An 18,259-nucleotide genomic window follows, 5' to 3' on the forward strand; every position below is an offset into this window, starting at 1 on the left:
ATAGGGACTTTGGTTTTCTGGTGGTAGCCTGCAGGAAGTGCAGGTGTTTAATGGACAGTAGGAAATATGGGTCAGGGGAGTTGTGGATGCTGAAGATAGAATCTTGAAGTTCGATTCTAAAGTTATGGTGTGGCTCATTAGTTCTGAGTCCTGGCATCTCTTTAGAATCAACTGGGAAGCTTTAACAAAGTGTACATGATGAGCCCATCCGACAGGTTTATCTTACTTTGTCGGGGGGTGGGGGTGGGTCCTGGACCCTCTGGAACCTCGGTTGAGAATCAGAATTGTGAGTTCATAGTAGAAGCCATAGGAAAGGGTGTGCGTTGCCTATGGAGTATAAAAGAGGAGGGCGACAAACCTTGCAACCCAAGTACTGAAGAGGTGAATGGCAAAGCAGGAGCTAGAGGAGACAGTGGCAGGATGGTAAAGAAGGCAGAGCGGTAAGAGGAACAGCGGAGCACTGTGTCGTGGGAGAGATGGGGACGGGGCCAGCATGGAGTGTAGGTGGTCGGCAGTGTCTGCTGCTGCAGAAGGGACAAGAAGAAAGGATTAAGAAGTGGCCAGAGATACTTTTTTTTCCTTGCTGTGATTTGATAGTAAGAGTTAAATTGCAGTGGTTTGAGGAATGAATGAAGGGAAGGAGGCAGTGTGTGTAGATTGTTCTTTGAGTCTGCTTGTGTTGTTCTGGAAGGTCCACGAATGCTTCTGCATTGTTGAACGCCTGCTCTGTGCCCACCTGGGTGCGGGAGCCCGGCAGTTACAGTTTTGGCTAGGTTACTTCCTTACCCCGGGGAGCTCGTGGTCATGAACACATGATGACTTATCCCATGAGCTGAGTTTCATAAGATGAACAAATCATTTAAGGAAAAGGTGGGCCCCGTGTTTCAGGCAGAAAGTGTAGCACGAGGGGGGCAAGGTGGGGTGAGCTGGTTTAGTTGAACGTGAGTAGCTCACTTGAGGTGATACTGGGAGGGATACTTGGGTCATGGAGGAATCTGAATGCCAAGTTGGGAAGCCTGACTTGATCCTGTAAGCAATACGGAGCCTTTCTCGTTTTAAGGGGGAAGAGAAGTGGACCTTGGAAATGAGCATTTTAGGTAGATCATTTTCTGCCCACTGCTTGATGGGGAAGAAGGACTTACAGGGAAAGAACCTGGAGATAGAGAATGGCCTATTATGAGCAGAATAAAGTAGGACCCCCATGGATTCGTATTGTAGGGATAAAAAAGGCTGAGACTGAATGTTTGTGTCCCCACAAAATTCCTATGTTGACACCTGGCCCCCAGTGTGATGGTGTTAGGGAGGAGGGGCCTTTGGGAGGTGCTTAGGTCATGAGGACAGAACCCTCATGAACAGGATTAGTGTCCTTATAAGAAAGACCCCAGAGAGCTCCCTTGCCCCCTCTCCCATGTGAGGGCACAGTGAGAAGTTGGCTGACTATGAACCAGGAAGCAGACTCTCACCAGGTACTGAAACTGCTGTCCTTGATTTTGGACATCCCGGCCACCATGACTGTGAGAAATAAATTTATGTTGTTTATAAGATGCTTGGTTTATGATAATTCTGTTACAGCCTGAAGGGACTAAGACAGGTAACTTTAAATCTCTGTAGAAGGTAAGCTGGGTACGGGGCACAGAGGTTGATTATGTTGGGGTAAGAAGGTACAGAATGTGAGGGGAGGTCTTAGACGACTCCACGCTCCTGCTTTGGCTGGAAGAGAAGACTTTGGTTCCAATAGTCAAGAGCCTGAATATAAAAGGAGAGGCAAGTTTTGTGGAGGAGGGTGATGGGTTTGATTTTGGACATATTGAGTTGGACTTGGTTCTGTTGTGTATATGTGAGGATAGTAGAGTATTCTGTCTGTATTTTTTTTTTCCTTTAAGAATCCTAAAGAAACATGTCTACTCCATTCTCGTAAACTTCCCTGAGAAATATAGGCTAGTTGTATCTTTATTTTATAGATGCGGAAACTGAAGCAACTAAAATATTAAGTGACTTACCAAAAGTATGGAACAGCAAATGGAACCTAGGCTAATGAATACCCCAGTTCTGTGTGCATATAGTGTGTACAGTTCTTTGTGCATATAGTAATCGCCAAAAGTGTGTTTTCAGTTGTTGAATGGATGGTAAGTGAATTATTCCGATCTCCGTGATGCTGCACACAGCTCCTGAGGCACAGAACCTCTCTGAGCGGTGGGCTCTTCATCTGCACAATTGGGTGTGTGGGGCATGCAGAAGGGAAAAGAGGTTCTATGACTCTTCAGTTTCTTGCTAGTTCGAACATTCTGTGTTTCTGGACTTCCAGCGCCATCAACTTGAAATTGTTCTTTGAAGTAGCTAAAAAGTAGTGTTCAACCCCTAACAGATGATTTATATTCTATCCTCTTTTTCTTCAAGAGGAGAATGGAAAAATTACGTCTGTAGAACACAGTGGGTTAGAAATGGCTTGTGAGAACTAGTTCTGTATTTTCTTAAAATTAATCTTCTCCCTCATAGCAAAGCCTCATGTACTTAAAGTAATTGAATGGGCTGCAGGGTATACTGGGAATTGTAGTTTTCCACTTCTTTGTGTTCTGAAGATTAATAATCTTGCAGCCCTCCGAGGGAGATAAGGAGAGGACGCTCTCTGACAAATTGTTAGCTTGTCTTTCAGAAGTGTGCTTTGAGCAGTGAATATACCCTCAATGCCTCCCTTGGGCTTTTAGCTTGATTCTAAGTAATGGTAATATATAAAGTATGGCTTTAAACATTTTGTTGGCTTATGATACTGCACTTCTTTTCTAGTAGTGTCTTTAATCTTTTCTTTTAGCCTAGTTTTAAGGAAGTTTTTGTTTGTATCAAGGTGATAGATGTAAATGGTTTTCAAAGACAATGGTTTTACAAAGATCTGCCATCAAAAACAGTAGTCACTGCCCTCCGTTCTCCAGTTCACTTCCCCAGAGGCAACAGCCACTTTGAACTCTTTTATTTAGCTGATTCTTCGAGGACGCCTCCATATTTTTGAATAACTTTTCCTTGCGTTGCTGCTTTCCGTTTAAGGTGACGATTTAATGCTCCTTCCTTACCCTGTCCTCCCCACGAGCCTGTTCATCCCCTCGGTAATGCTTTGTTGTGACTTGGGTTTGATCACTGTTGTGTTGACATTACTGAGACCCGGGAACTCTATTCGGCAATGAGCCATGTAGTAAATGGCTGTCCTCTCCTGTGCAGGTCTTTGTTTTTCTCCCAGTCAAGAATTGACTTTTCTTTAATTTTCTCCATGTATTCATTACTCACTCTGCTTAGGATTTTTAATCCATCATAACTGCCCACCTTTTGTTGTAAATTATTCAGTTCCAACAGGCGTGCGATCAGTTGCATCTTGTCAAGGACTCTCTGCTAGGGCCTCTGGCCTTCTGGGCCCTCTCTGGGTACCTCTGTGTCTGATGCATACGTCCGAGGACGTCCCTTTACTTTCACCTTGGAATTTCCCCCCACCTCGCTTCCTGTGTGGGATCTTTGGTTTCCTGGATTCTCTGTCTGTCTTATTTTGGTGCAGCTCATCCTCCAGTAGCTTTCTCAGGAATGGTGTGGGGAATTAAAATTTTAAGGTCTTGCATGTCTGAAAATGTCTTTATTTTACCCTCAATGCCTCCCTTGGGCTTTTCGCTTGATTCTAAGTAATGGTAATATATAAAGTATGGCTTTAAACATTTTTTTGGCTTATGATACTGTACTTCTTTTATTTTACCCTCATAGATGACCTAAAGATCGACTGGGAATAGTAGTTTGGAAATCATTTTCCTTTAGAACTTTGAAGCGGTTGCTTGACTGTCATTTAGCCGCCAGTGTTGCTCTTCGGAAGTCTGAAGCCATTCTTCTTGCTTCCTGCTTCTTTGCATGCCCCTCCACCTCCTGACCATCCTCCCACCTCCTCTTCCCCCACTGTCCTTAAATTTCACGGGGGTCTCTTTATCCACTGCCCTGTGCACTCTTTTGACCTTGGGGTCATGTTTTGAATTACCTTTTTTTTTTTTTTTATCTCCCTTCCCCCCTCATTTTTCCTCTTCTCTCATTCTAAGATCTTTGTCACCCAATACTGAACTTACTGGGCTTATCTTTTCTACTTATTTATATTTTTTTAATGTCATTTTCTTTTATTCCTGCTTCTGGAAGGGTTCTTCGTCCTCCTGTATCTTTAATCTCCGAGGCTCTTTCTCGGCCTCTTTCCCGCCCCTCTTCCTCCCTCTTGCCTCTCCTCCTCCTCTTTTTTCCTTCTCTTAATTCTTCTTTATTTTGTTTTAATAGAATTTTGTTCTTGTTTCAAGATAGATTTTTTTATCTCATTGAGATATTAATAATTGTAGTGCCTTTTGCATCACTTCGCTGCCTTCTAATTTGCCTCCACCCCCCCCCTTTTTTTTTCTTGGTTTGGTCTCTCTTTTCCTGCTGAAGACTTCCCTCAGCCACCAGCAGTTCTTGCTTGTCCACATGCCTCGGCAGGGCTCGCTGGTCACTGGGAGGTACCTGGGCGGGCTGTTTAGGGGAATCAATAGGGAAGTATCTCACTATTCCGCAGATATTGCTGAACCACAGCCCTTCTATGGTAGCGGTTCTGGAGAATCACTGTTTTTCCCTCCTCCAGGAATAAATCTCCGGGTTTGTGCCAGGTTGAGGGAGATGCTATGCTTGGTGGGAGAGACCCCCCTCCCAGCCCCGACACACACACACACACCATCCATACCACTGTGCTCTCAGAGGTATCTGGTACCCCCACTTTCTGAGCCTTTTGAAGATTCTGCCTTGTCAACTGTGTTGACTGAGTTAGTTACTAATTGTCCATCTGTTTCTAGCATCCAAAATTTTGTTGGTGTTGTTGTTCCTGTTCTTGTGGGTTTGTTTTATAAAAATAAACAAACAAAAAAGCAAATGAAAAGGCAAACTGTACTGTCATTTGTTTTTAGGAGGGAATGATACTAGATGTAAGTGTTGAATCTGCCATGTTTATCCAGAGTCTTTCTAGGTTATAAATAGTACATTTACATTTGTAGGTCTGACCTATGTATGCTACTTTATAAATACCTTTATAATTTATGTGAATATGTACTTAACTGTGGGTTACAGTCTGTCCAGTACATAAACAGAACTGTCACAGACATTAAAATATAATTAACAGCTGCAAGAACTAACTGTCTACACTCTGTGATCTCTTTTGAATGGTTTATACTATTTGCAAGTTGAAAATGTAGTTGATTCTGCAATCATGGAAATTATTTCATTTAAATGTGATTTAGTGCATCTTATTTTCTGTATAGACATCTGAAAATGACTTGTGGCCACAGTCTTCCCTGTACATGAATACCCCATTCAGCATGGCCTGCTGTGGTGCGGACTTGTTAAGATGGTATTTATTTCAGAAATATTTTCCTGTAAAAACATGTATGTACACATGTAAGTATGGGTGTCTGCACATATAAACAATCCATCACTGCACTCTTGCTGTGTCTTCTACATTTCAAGGGGTATGGCGTGCTCTCAGCCTGGGAATGGGAATGTGTCAGGCTGTATTCTCAGGCAACACACCTCCCCACACCATCCTGCAAATGCTGTCAGCCACCTTACGATGATATGCTCGGCAGCTTATGCTGGAGAGCCTTCTGTGGCCTCTCTTTCTGCCCCTTACACATTCTAATGGATAGCTTTGATCTCTGATGACCAACAGAAGGTGTACAAATGACATTTCTGGACCTACAAAAGCGTAACAAAGGACATTATCTTGCTGGATGTTAAAATGCAAGTTTTATGGTGGCCTGAAGTACCTTCATGGAAAAATTTGTGGAAGTTCAGTTAGGCAGTGAGGGACTGGTGCAAGTCTTGTGCTACACCAGCGAGCCCCTGCTGCTCTGGGGGCTGGGCCAGCAGATGCGTGAAAGCCAGCTGGAAGCACAGAGCTGCAGAGATGCCTCACTGCTCCAGGGGACTGGAAGAGCATGGAAGAGTGTTTGTTGGCATCCATTTCCATAGGCATAGCTGCTAAGACAGAAGTTTCCCCACGTAAATGGTGTGAGAGGTATGAACAGACTGCTTCCTGTGGAAAGCTGACCTAGCTATTTACTTGGAATATTTGATTCTTTAACTGAATGTGCTAAAGAGTTACTGGATTATGTCATTATCAGAAATACTATTTTATGTTCATATGTATATGTATTTCATTTTGGTTATGTGTGGAAAGTATCTGAATATATTTGACGTTTTAAATAATGCTTTGGAATGCTTTTATTTTTTCATTTAGGCTTTCTAAATGTCTGTCTTTACAGATTAATAAGAATGAGGGGCGCCTGGGTGGCTCAGTCGGTTAAGCGTCTGCCTTTGGTTCAGGTCATGATCTCAGGATCCTGGGATCGAGTCCCACATCGTCGGGGCTCCCTGCTCAGCAGGGAGTCTACTTCTCCCTCTCCCTCTCCCCTCCCCCTGCTCATGCTCTGTCTCTCTCTGTCAAATAAATAAAATCTTTACAAAAAAAATAAGAATGAGAATCTACTTGCTTTGTGACTTCTTAAAAATAGTATTTCATAGGGGCACCTGGGTGGCTCAGTCGTTAAGCGTCCGCCTTCAGCTCAGGTCTTGGTCCCAGGGTCCTGGGATCGAGCCCCGCTTCGGGCTCCCTGCTCAGCGGGAAGCCTGCTTCTCCCTCTCCCACTCCCGCTGCTTGTGTTCCCTCTCTCGCTGTGTCTCTCTCTGTCAACTAAATAAATAAAATCTTTAAAAAAAATAGAATTTCATCTCAGGAGTAGCCGGTCTCGAACTGCTCTTCATGCGCCCTCCCCTTAAATCTCACTCTTTGCATTTGAGTCCAAAATACAACTGCCCTATGGACAAAATCATCTTTTATAAAAAGACAGATGGAAAAAACGCTGCAAATGTTTGTTTCAGAAATTAATGTAACGTTCAGAATGAATTGCCTTGTTGATAGTGACAGGGTGCTGGCTTCATTGGGGAGCGCTGCTGCAGCTGGGCACAGGGCTCTGCAGACCTACCGTTCGCAGAACGGTCCACGCGGATGGCTCATTGGAATCCTCCGTCTCCCCATGAGGAAAGCGGTGTAGCCAGCTGCCAAAATGCATGGTTGTGTCAGTACTTAACTATGAGTGAATATCAGGTTTATTACTTTGGATCAGTTTTCCACATGGTCCATACTATTTGTTGGATGGTTTGGATAAAGTGTAACTTGAAAAAGTGCCCAGTCACTTCTTTTTGTTCCTGGAAGAGATGGTATTTCTTTAGTTTTTGTCATTGGATGGGCCTGGGTGCCCCTTTTGTATCATTACGACATTATGATAAATATTAAGCTTGTAAGCATAATACGATGAAGAACTGACTCTACAAATTCTGAAAGGCTTTTTGTTTTTTTAAAGATTTATTTATTTATTTGAGCGAGTGAGCACATCAGCATATGTAGGGGGAGGGGCAGAGAGAGAGAATCTCAAGGAGACTCTGTACTGAGCATGGAGCCAATGTGGGGCTTGATCTCATGACCCATGAGATCATGACCTGAGCCGAAACCAAGAGTCAGATGCTTAACCGACTGAGCCACCCAGGTGTCCCTGAAAAGGCTTTAAGACAAAACAAAACCAAATAATAAATTAGGTATTTACACACAAAAACCATTCAGGACTGTACATGATGTCTCTTTAGAAATAGGATTTTAGGAACGGTTTTTTGTCAGTTTTTAAATATGTTATTTTTAAAAATCAATGTGAAATTAAAGATTTTGATGAGGAATTCAGCAAAATTACTGTAAAATAAGTGATACGCTAGTGAAGAATAGTGATTATTGGGGTATCTAATTTTACTTTGGGTATCTAATTTTAAATGATTTTAAAAAATGAATTTAGTTTTTCTTTTCAAATGCATTAAATCTCTGTTGCCAATTGAAACTTTTGATTTCATTTTAATAGGTTTACTGTATATATATGTGTGTGTGTGTGTGTATATACACACTGTACATGTATTTTTTCAAAAAGAATTTGAAGATTTAGAAATCTGTATTCAAATTTGTGTCAGAAGTGGCCAGATTCTCAGATTTAGTAATTTTAGCTGTTTTTCCTAATGATAATTCTTACAAAGACAAGAGACTAAAAAACTTTTTTTGTTGGGGCACCTGGGTGGCTCAGTTGTTGGACGTCTGCCTTTGGCTCAGATCGTGATCCCAGGCTTCTGGGATTGAGCCCTGCATTGGGTTCCCTGCTCCGCAGGGAAGCCTGCTTCTCCCTCTCCCACTCTCCTTGCTTGTGTTCCCTCTCTCGTTGTGTCTTTCTCTGTCAAATAAATAAAATCTTTAAAAAAAATAAAAATAAAAAACTTTTTTTGTATCTCATAGATCATCTTTTTTTCGGGGGGGTATAGTTCATTTATCTCCATTGGCTGAGCATCTGGCTGTAAAAAAATGAATAATAGTATTTATTTAATTGAAATTCATTTTACATTTTTGGATGGAAAGTCTATCATTTGAAGATAAACATTGAGGATTACAACTGTCTTATAAATATTGACTAAATTTTATGCTGAAATTAATGAATCTTTAATCCGCTAGTCTGCACAAATTTGATTTATCTGAAAATAAAACTAAAGAAAAGTAATCAGTGATGTATATTACTTACTCTATCTAAGGGGTTGGGACAGATAAAGACTTCATTTTATGCTGTTTTTTTATCAGACTAATTTAGTAGGCTTACAGGCATGCACGTGGAAGCCACCAAGAGTTAATATGGATGTCAAATAATATGTGAAGAAATGGGTTTGTCTAAAGTGAGCTATAAAGTGAATTTCTTTATGTCAGATTTTATGTGCCCATTGCGATTCCTAAAAAAGCAAAAAATAATAAGAATAATAAAGTGATGCATTCCTATGGGGGAAAATTGGTTCTGAAAACTAATAGTAAAATCACACTTAAGAACTTTAGACATCTATTAAAAATCCATATTTAAATATTGTTTCCAATACTGTTTTAATATTCATAGTAACAAGACAGATTAGTTGATAATTACAGATACTACTGATTTCCCTGGCGAGTGTTCCCTGCCCATCGGGGAGCAATGGGAGTGGAGGGGGAGGGTAGCCAGTCCTGATGTTGTCTACCTTTTCCAGGAGTCATTATTACCAGTGGACTGGTTGGGTCACCCCCTGCCCCTCCTGTCCTTCCTACTTGCCTCGTCATTCCAGAGGGTCCCAGCTCTTTAACACCCTGATTATCGTGTCTTTGAAGAAGTTGGAAAGCCAGTGACTGAAAGGCCCACTCCCTGGCTTCTCCTTGTTAATGGAGATGGTCATCCCGCATTTTTGGGGTGGCAGTGGGAGAGGCTGGAGAGAGATCCCTGTTTCACTGGGAATTTCAGTAATCTCCTTTCTTTATCCCAGCTAGATGCCTTTATAGTAGGATAGCGAGTCCCAGTTCTGAGGCCCAGTCCCGGCTTGTGTTAAGTGATGGGATTGGCAGGGAGCTCCAGCCTGCATTCTGATGATGGCTGTTTATAGCCAGACCCTTCCTGACCCTGAATGCAGGGCATCTATCCTGGTGCCAGAGGGCAAGGACACCTGGAAATGTCCTAACCTCAGGGCTCAGGATAATAGGTAGCAAATATATTTGCCATTTAACATATTATCTAGGCTGATTTCATTCATTGTCCTTTATATATATGTAGTTTCAAAAGTTTCTTTTGCTTTGCTGGCTACATATTGAAGAGCTTGCTTTGAAGTAAGTCCTGTCAAAGACTGAATCTGTGTGGTAGCTTAGAACTTCTCGTGGAAAAATGTGGATTCTGGGTTTTGCTGGGAAAATAAAAATACTTTAAGCAGTACTTAAAATGGTAGTATATATCCCCATAAATAGGAAAAAAAGCTGCTAGGGATATTGTATTTGAACATTATGTGTATGTTCAAAGTTTTAAAAATTGTATCACACTGGGGCGCCTGGGTGTCTCCGTTGGTTAAATGCCCAGCTCTTGGTTTTGGCTCAGGTCATGATCTCAGGGTCATGAGATCAAGCCCTGCGTCGGGCTCTGCACTGGGTGTGGAACCTGCTTGAGATTCTCTCTCTCCCTCTACACCCCACCCACCCCCAACAAATAAAATGAAAATTGTGTCACATTGGATTCTAGACCCATAGTTAAAATACTTCGTTAAACCTATCTTGCAACAATATTTAGTGATGAGTCTCTATTAAAAAAATTCTCTAGTAACCTCTAAAAGACAACCATCATAACATCTGGACCAGTTTTTTTTTTTTTAAGATTTTATTTATTTATTTGACAGAGAGAGAGGCAGGAGAGAGGGAACACAAGCAGGGGGAGTGGGAGAGGGGGAAGGAGAAGCAGGCTTCCCGGTAAGCGGGGAGCCCGACGTGGGGCTCCATCCCAGGACCCTGGGATCATGACCTGAGCCGAAGGCAGATGCTTAACGACTGAGCCACCCAGGCACCCCTGGACCAGTTTTATATTTGTGACTTTCATTCTCATTTTGTGGTATCTAGAACTTTCGGATTTCCTAGCATTATGCTTGAAGGGGCTTTAGTGCATATCTCATTAAATTTTATAACTAGAATTGAAGTGATTGTTTTTCCTCCCTTATCATTAATCTGGAAAAAGAAAGACTACCCATTGATGACACTATATAGATAAGCTTTCATAGTTCTTCTTTATTGCACAGCCTGTATTCCCTACATGTACCCAAAGAAACTAGTGTGTGGTGTAGAAAAGTCAGACGTTTGGCGAGGGGGGCTTATTATCTCTTATTTATAGACACCTAGCTGGCATAGTGCCAGATAGGTAGGGAGTGGTAAATAAATGTTTGTGAAATGAAGGTAGTAATAGAACGTTGAGGGAACCCCACTGAATGGTCTTGTTGACTTCCGCAACGGACAGTACAAAAAGTGGTCCTCAATAGAAGGAAATAAGATCTCCTGGACAGGTCTCTAGAACATTGTTATACAGGGTGCAGCGGAGAAGGCCTGACACAGATGAGGAACTAAGAGTTTCTCAGAGTGGTTAAGTTGCTCTAGGTCACATACTGAAGTGGTGGAACCAAGATTAGAATCCTGGTCTGATTGACTCCAACACTGTTGTTCTTCATGACTGTTTTATCCTCCTTTTGTGAATTTTTAAGTGCCATGTGGAAGGACATATTTTGGTTTAAGAATATCTTCCTTCTTAGATACTCTTATTGCTCAGAGTCTTTGGGACAGTGTGTGACCACAGTGATAGCATGTCAGTGTTATCCCCCCTTGGGAACATGGTTACGGGAGCAGCACCAGGCAGGTGTAGCGTCCTACATATCACAATGCTACATATCACGTCCTATTCCAGGGCCGGTTGGTACTGTGCTCATTAGGAGTTATAGGAGCAGTTACTTCTTTTTTTTTGAGGAACCACAGTGTGCTTTTTTCCTGATGGCTTCTTGGTGTTTGAATGGCGTATGTATACTTGGCAACTTAAGTTTTTTCTTTCTGTTTTTCTTAGATTCTGTTCTTAGATTTAAAAAATAATAAGTATATGCTTATATAATGTGATATGAAGACATATAAGATCTTGAAGTGCTGTATTGCGGGGAGGGTGGAATAGAGTCTGGAGTAAAATAAACCTGGATATAAGTATCAGCTGCTTCTTAAGGGAAGTAATCTTGACCAAGCCACTTAAATAGTTGGTATTACAGTTTCCTCCTTATTAAGAGACAGCTGTAATTACTAAATGAGATTTCATATGTGGGAGCAGGTAGCCTAGGACATGGCATGAAGTGCTTAAGAAATGCTCCTTTTCCCATTTCATCGTTTCTTGGAATCCTAGCTGATCTGATTAACCCATCAGTTCCTGGCCTGTCTTGTTTTTGGACTTGATAAACAGTTATGGATAATTTCCATTCCGCAAGACAGAGCCTTCTAGGGACTGGGCAAGGGAGAGAGGTATTTACGGAATAACAAGACCACGTAAGCTCCCCTCCGCAGCTGCCCCTGCCATGCTGTTGGTGTTGCTCCGCGAACCTGCTGCTGTCTTTCTCCTCGTACATTCTCTGGTTTCTTGGCTCTTTGTTTTTCTACATGCTGTTTCTTGCCTGGAGCTCCCAGGCATCTACAATCCATGTTGTATGAGGGTTGGGCTGTTCCTACTCCAAGGTTACTCTGCCTGGCTGAAGCCTTCCTTGACTCTCCCTTTGTCCTTCGCCCACTCTATCCATCACTGTGTGCTGAGCTCCAGGTGCCACACCAGACAGCTAGTGTTTCTTTCCTTCCCCTCCCTCTGCAGTGCTTCATCACCCCCCCACACACACACTTTATTGAGGAATAATTGACAAATATAATTGTACATATTTAAAGTGCTAAAACACACATTGTGGAATGATTACCAAAATCTAGATAATGAGCAAATCCATCACCTCACATGGTTAACGTGTGTGTGTGTGTTGAGAATACTAAGATCTACTCTCAGCAACTTTCAGCTGTACAACACCGTATTATTAATCATAGTCACCATGCTGTACATTAGATCCTCAGAACTACTACTTGTAACTGAAAATTTCTACTCTTGGTACATTTCCTCATTTCCTCCTTCCCCAGCTTCTGGCAATCACCATTCTATTCTGTTTCTATGAATTTGGCTTTTCTTTTTTCTTTTTCTTTAGATTCCCCATACAAGTGATATTATACAGTATTTATTTTTCTCTGTCTTGCCTGTTTCACTTCCAGGTTAATCCATGTTGTCACAAATGACAGGATTTTCTTTCTTTTTTTAATGGCTGAGTAATACTTTATTGTGTGTATCATTTTCTTTATCTGTTCACCCATCAGAGGATATTGAGGCTATTGCCGTATCTTGGTCATTGTGAATAAAGCTGTAGTAAACACGGGGGTCCAGATATCTCTTCAAGATCCTAATTTCGGGGCACCTGGGTAGCAGTTGGTTAAGTGGCTGCCTTTGGCTCAGGTCATGATCTCAGGGTCCTGGGATCGAACCCTTCATTGGGCTCCCTGCTCTGCACAGAGTCTGCTTCTCCCTCTCGCTCTGCTGCTCCCCCTGCTTGTGCTCTCTCACTCACACTCTCTCAAATAAAAATAAAATCTTAAAAACAAAAAAACCCCCCAAAGATCCTAATTTCATTTCCTTGGCTATGTACCCAAGAGTGGGATTGCTGGGTCATATGGTACTTCTGTTTTTCCTTTTCTGAGGAATTGCCATACTGTTTTCCACTGGCTGTAGCAGTTTGCATTCCTACCAACAGTGCACAGGGGTTTCCTTTTCTCCACATCCTCACCAACACTTGTTGTTTCTTGTCTTTTTGAAAATGACCATTCTAACAGGTGTAAGGTGACATCTCATTGTGGTTTTGCTTTGTGTTTTCCTGATGATTAGTGACGTTGAACACCTTTTCATGTGTCTGTTGGCCATATGAATATCTTCTTCAGAAAATGTCTGTCGAGGTCCCTTTGCCCATTTTTTTTCATTGGATTATTTGCTTTGTTGCTATTCAGTTGTATGAGTTCTTCGTATATTTTGGGTATTAACCTTTTATCAGATACGTGGTTTGCAAATGTTTTTTCCCACTTTGTAGGTTGCCTTTTCAATTTATTATTTCCTTTGCTGTGCAGAAGCTCTTTAGTTTAATGTAGTCCCACTTGTTTACTTTTGCTTTGTTGCCTTTGCTTTTGGTCTCCTATCCAAGAAATCCTTGCCAAGACCAATGCCAATGACTTCTTCCCTGTGTTTTCTTCTAGGAGTTTTATGGTATCAGGTCTTACATTTAAGTCTTTGATCTTTTTCGTGTTAATTTTTTTTTAAAGATTTTATTTATTTATTTGAGCGAGAGACAGCACAAGCCAAGGAGGGTGAGGCAGAGGGAGAGGCAGACTCCCCACTGAGCAGAGAGCCCCACATGGGGCTCCGTCCCAGGACCCTGAGGTCATGACCTGAGCCGAAGGCAGACACTTAACTGACTGAGCCACCCAGGTGCCCATCTGGGGTGTTAATTTTGTGTTAATTTTTGTGTATGGTATGTATGGGTTCACTTTCATTCTTTTGCATATGGATATCCAGTTTGCCCAACACCATTTCCTGAAGAGACTTTCCTTTCCCCAGTATGTGTTCTTGATGTCCTTGTCAAAAATTAATTGACCTTATATGTATAAGTTTATTTCAGGGCTGTGTATTGTGTCTATGTGCCTATTTTTATTCTAGTATCATACTGTTTTGATTACTGTAGCTTTGTAAGATAGTTTGAAATCAGGAAATGTGATGCTTCCAGCCTTGTTCTTCTTTCTCAAGGTTGCTTTGGCTCTTTAGGGGCTTTTTTGGTTCCATACAAAGTTTAGGATAGTTTTTTCTATTTCTCTGAAAAATGCCATTGGAATTTTCTTTCCTTGTTGGACTCTGAGTAAATTAGAAACCAGGGAGCATGGCCTTTCGTATCTTTGTTCCTGACACCCCATGCAATGCCGGACAAGTAGGAGGCCCCCAGAGAGCATGTGTTGAAATAAATGGGACCTGGGCACAAATTTTGGTATCCATGCAAGATCAACCTGTAGATTAGCAGTTGGAAAATTCTGAGTTAGGCCACTTGTATAGAATTTTCTGTCACTCTGATTGTATAACAGTTCAATTCAAGATACAGATATATTTTATAAGTTTAAAGTAAATAGTTTATTTCTTGGAAAACATCTTTCTTGTGAAGAAATTATTACACTTTGAGTAGAGGGCAACTAATAATAGTGTATTTTTGTTACTTTAAACTTAAATTTAGAAATGAATATTTTTGTGAACTTTGGTATAGAAATTAGAGACTGATTTCTTTTGAAAGGGAGAAACCGTGATTTCCAAGATAAGTGAAAATGTTCGTGAAAACCCAGAACAATATATTTGTTATCTAGAAACCATGTGCCAGCTCTTGGCTTGCCTTTCCACCTGTCTGGCAAGAAGTTTCTGAGGCCTCCTCAGAGACAGCTACTCCTCCTTGTGCTTTGCCCATTTCTCCTGACAAAGCTGTGGTACCCCCAGCATCACGGGTGCAATGCCAAAGAGTCATGTTTGATTTTGCCCTCGTTTTCTGTGATGGTTAATTTCTCAAGTTTAATTTATTTTAGAGTAGGAGCCCTGGCCTCAGGCACAGCAGATTTCCAGCCGGATTTATTTATTTACTAGGTGTGTGATGTGGATATTGCTCACCTGGTCAGCCTTGGGCTCCTCATCTATGAAGTGAGGATGATGTGCTCTACCTTATCAGGTTGTTAAGAGAGTGAAACACCATATAGTTCAGGCCTGAGCTGAAATCGAGAGTCAGATGCTTAAATTGACAGAGCCACCCAGGTACCCCAGTGTGCCATTATTTTTGATTTGGAAGTTCTATTCTCTTTACCTATTTATCTCTGTCTGCTGAACCTCTGGGGGCACTCCTCAAAGCTCAACTCCCATTTCCTTCATTTATCTTGTCTATATTTCCAGAATATGCCTTAAGTGTATTTCATATTGGTCATAGTGTGTTGAATCTTGACGCGTGGTGATTTGAGTACCGGTCCTTTGATCCTTGAGGGTCCTTAAGAGCGGGAGCCACATCTTGATCTCATTGTTGTGGCATAAAGTAGAATAGCCTGCTTGTAGTAACTGATAATTGAATATTTGACTTTAATGGACATATAATATCTCGTTTTACCTGCTAAAATTCATAGTGCACTTTGAAGGATCATCTTTACATTGCCTGTTTGAGTACAGCCATACTTCGTTTTATCTCACTTTGCTTTATTGCACTTCACAGATACTGTGTTTTTTTTTTTCTAACAAATTGAAGGTTTGTGGTAACCCTGTGATTAGCAAGTCTTTTGGTGCCATTTTTCCAGCAGCGTTTGCTCACTTCATGTCTCTGTGTCGCATTTTTGTAATTCCTGAAATATTTCAGACTTTTTCATTATTATTTTATTTGTGAAAATGATCTGTGATCAGTGATTACAGCTCACTGAAAGCTCAGATGATGATTAGCATTTTTTAACAGTGAAGAATTTTTTTAAATTTTTTAAATTTAAATGTGCATTGTTTTTTAGACATAATGCTATTGAACAGTTAACAGACTATGGATAAGTCTAAACATAACTTTTATGTGCACTGGGAAACCAAAAGATTCATCTGACTTGCTTTACTGCAGTTCTCACTTTATTGCGGTGGTCTAGACATGAACCCACAGTATCTCTGAGGTATGCCTGTATATAGATCAAGAGTGGTATCTAGGTAAATATTTGAGGCTGATAACCATTTATTCATTGTTCCCTCATTTCTTCTAGAAAATCTATGACGTAGAAGTAAAGAATTCTTTAGTTTCATGGGAAATGGTTGTAGCTATTGGGTGACCAAATTTCAGAGCTTTACAGATTGTTGAGTACCAGAAGCTTTCTTTATATCTGTGTTCATCTTTCAATTCAGTTAGTGACATCTATATTTTATTCCTTAGGAACCTATAGAACCATCTGCCATTTATTCAAATTAATTGCATTTATAATACTCAATGGTAAAAGTTGAGTGAGGTGCAAAAGAGATATATGACCAGCTGAATTATATTCCAGATTAATGTTTTTGTTATTTTTATTTCATACTTTGCATTTCAGTGTGAGAATAATAGAGCCTTAAAATTATTACAGTCTTTCTCCTGCCAACTTATCCTCACAAAGTAAGAACGCCAGACTCTGCCCAAATTTAAAAGTATTATGTTTTTGCCAGTGAGCTATTGTTTAAAATGAGTTCTTTAGGGAAAAAAGTCACAAAGAAAGCTGTACTTATGGAGAATGTTTTCTCTGTTTTCTTTTTCTTAATAGAAGGATGGCTTACTGCCATGTTTTGTTGTTGTTTAATATTACAGAGGTTTTACTGCAGCTCTGTTGGTGATTACAAGAGTGCTACATTTTGGCTAGCAAATGTAGTAAATGTGATGAAAATCCCCTATGTTGTACATTGTCTGAATAACATGTTTATATAACATGCTAAATATTTCTGTTGAAAGAATTGCTGTCTTGAAAGGAGGTTGGAAATTCCTTTTCTTGATTTTTAGTGTTGCTGGAGTGTACTGTTGAATATTCCAAATTACATGGGTATTTTATTGTTTATTTTTAAAATTTTTTTTCTAATTACATGGGTATTTTAAAAGCATCCTCAAAAATTTTATTTGTACACACTATCATTTTTGAAGTCAGGGTTCTGAAAAGATTGAGAATTATATCTCTGGGTAGGACTTTTGATTTTCTTCTAACCTACTGGCCAGTGAATGGAGTTAATGTAAAGAAATTTGTCCAGGTTCTGTATTTTTTAGAGTAGATCGCACTGATGTGATTATGCTCATAAGTCACATGCACAGACTAGTCCATTTGTATTTCTGTTTGTAAAATATTGTGGTTGTGTTCTGACCCTGAACCCATGGCCTTGGTAACCTCACCCCCTTCTGGCCTGTGGACTCATGTTGAGTCCTGCGTTCCCCTTGTCATCTTCTGGCCTGGCTCATATCTTCTCGACCCTCCCCATATCTAGTTGTTTCATGTAGTCTCATGTTGGTCCAGTGATTCTGCCCAGAACTATAGCCTGCTCAGCTTGAGATTCCAATTTCTAATTGCCAGAGGGGCCTCTCCACCCGGATGTGTCCCTAGCAGCTCAGTTCTGAGTATCCCATTGGCTTCTCTTTCCCCCACCCCATTTAGCCCCGTAAAATCATGGTGCTGCTCAGTCACTTACATCATCCCTCTGGAAGTCATGCTTGGTGATCCTCCCTCACTGCCCACATCCTGCTGGTGAGTAATTCCTGCAGATTAGGTCAAACCTCTTCTGTGCTGTCTGCCCCCCCCCCACTCCCCGCGCCCCCCAGTCATAGCCTTCACTGTAAGTTGAATTCTTTGCCATCATCACTGGTGTGGACAGTTGCCATAGCTTCTCAGCCGGTGACTTTGCCAGTTGTCTCTCTCCTGCTTCTAGATCTATTATTTTGAGGTCCACAGACCCTGGATTGTTCATAGATGGACTGCAGGAAGCTGTGAACCATTTAGAACTAAATATTAAAATTTTATGAATGTGTGTAGGTGCATTTTTCTGGTTATTCTATTTGCAAGGCTCTATGAATCCCAGGTGGTTAAGAACCAGTTTTTGTTTTGTTGTACCTTCACATGGAGTCTTCACAGTAATCTTGATAAAATAAAATATAAATCTGATATGTTACTCTCCTGCTTACATTTCTTTAGTGAATTCCTGTTAAAAATAAAATCCAAACTTGTCAG

At 41.0% G+C, this 18,259-nt stretch overlaps 1 protein-coding gene across 9 annotated transcripts in view; it reads left to right on the forward strand.

Moving 5' to 3' along the window:
• Positions 1-18,259, forward strand: part of ARID1B (AT-rich interaction domain 1B) — a 437,894-nt gene that overhangs the window by 83,987 nt on the left and 335,648 nt on the right. Inside the window, exon 1 of one of the 9 annotated variants that reach the window (XM_073894150.1) lies at positions 302-440. The exons of the other annotated variants lie outside the window; for them this stretch is intronic. The gene's annotated coding sequence lies outside the window, so the exon portion shown is untranslated. Of the gene's footprint in view, positions 1-301; positions 441-18,259 lie in introns of those variants that run through there. 9 annotated transcript variants of the gene reach the window in all.

Source organism: Callorhinus ursinus, unplaced genomic scaffold (genome assembly GCF_003265705.2).
Source record: "Callorhinus ursinus isolate GAN/ISIS: 27379988/994484 unplaced genomic scaffold, GSC_fseal_2.0 scaffold6, whole genome shotgun sequence".
In the NCBI taxonomy this organism is placed as follows: Eukaryota; Metazoa; Chordata; class Mammalia; order Carnivora; family Otariidae; genus Callorhinus; species Callorhinus ursinus.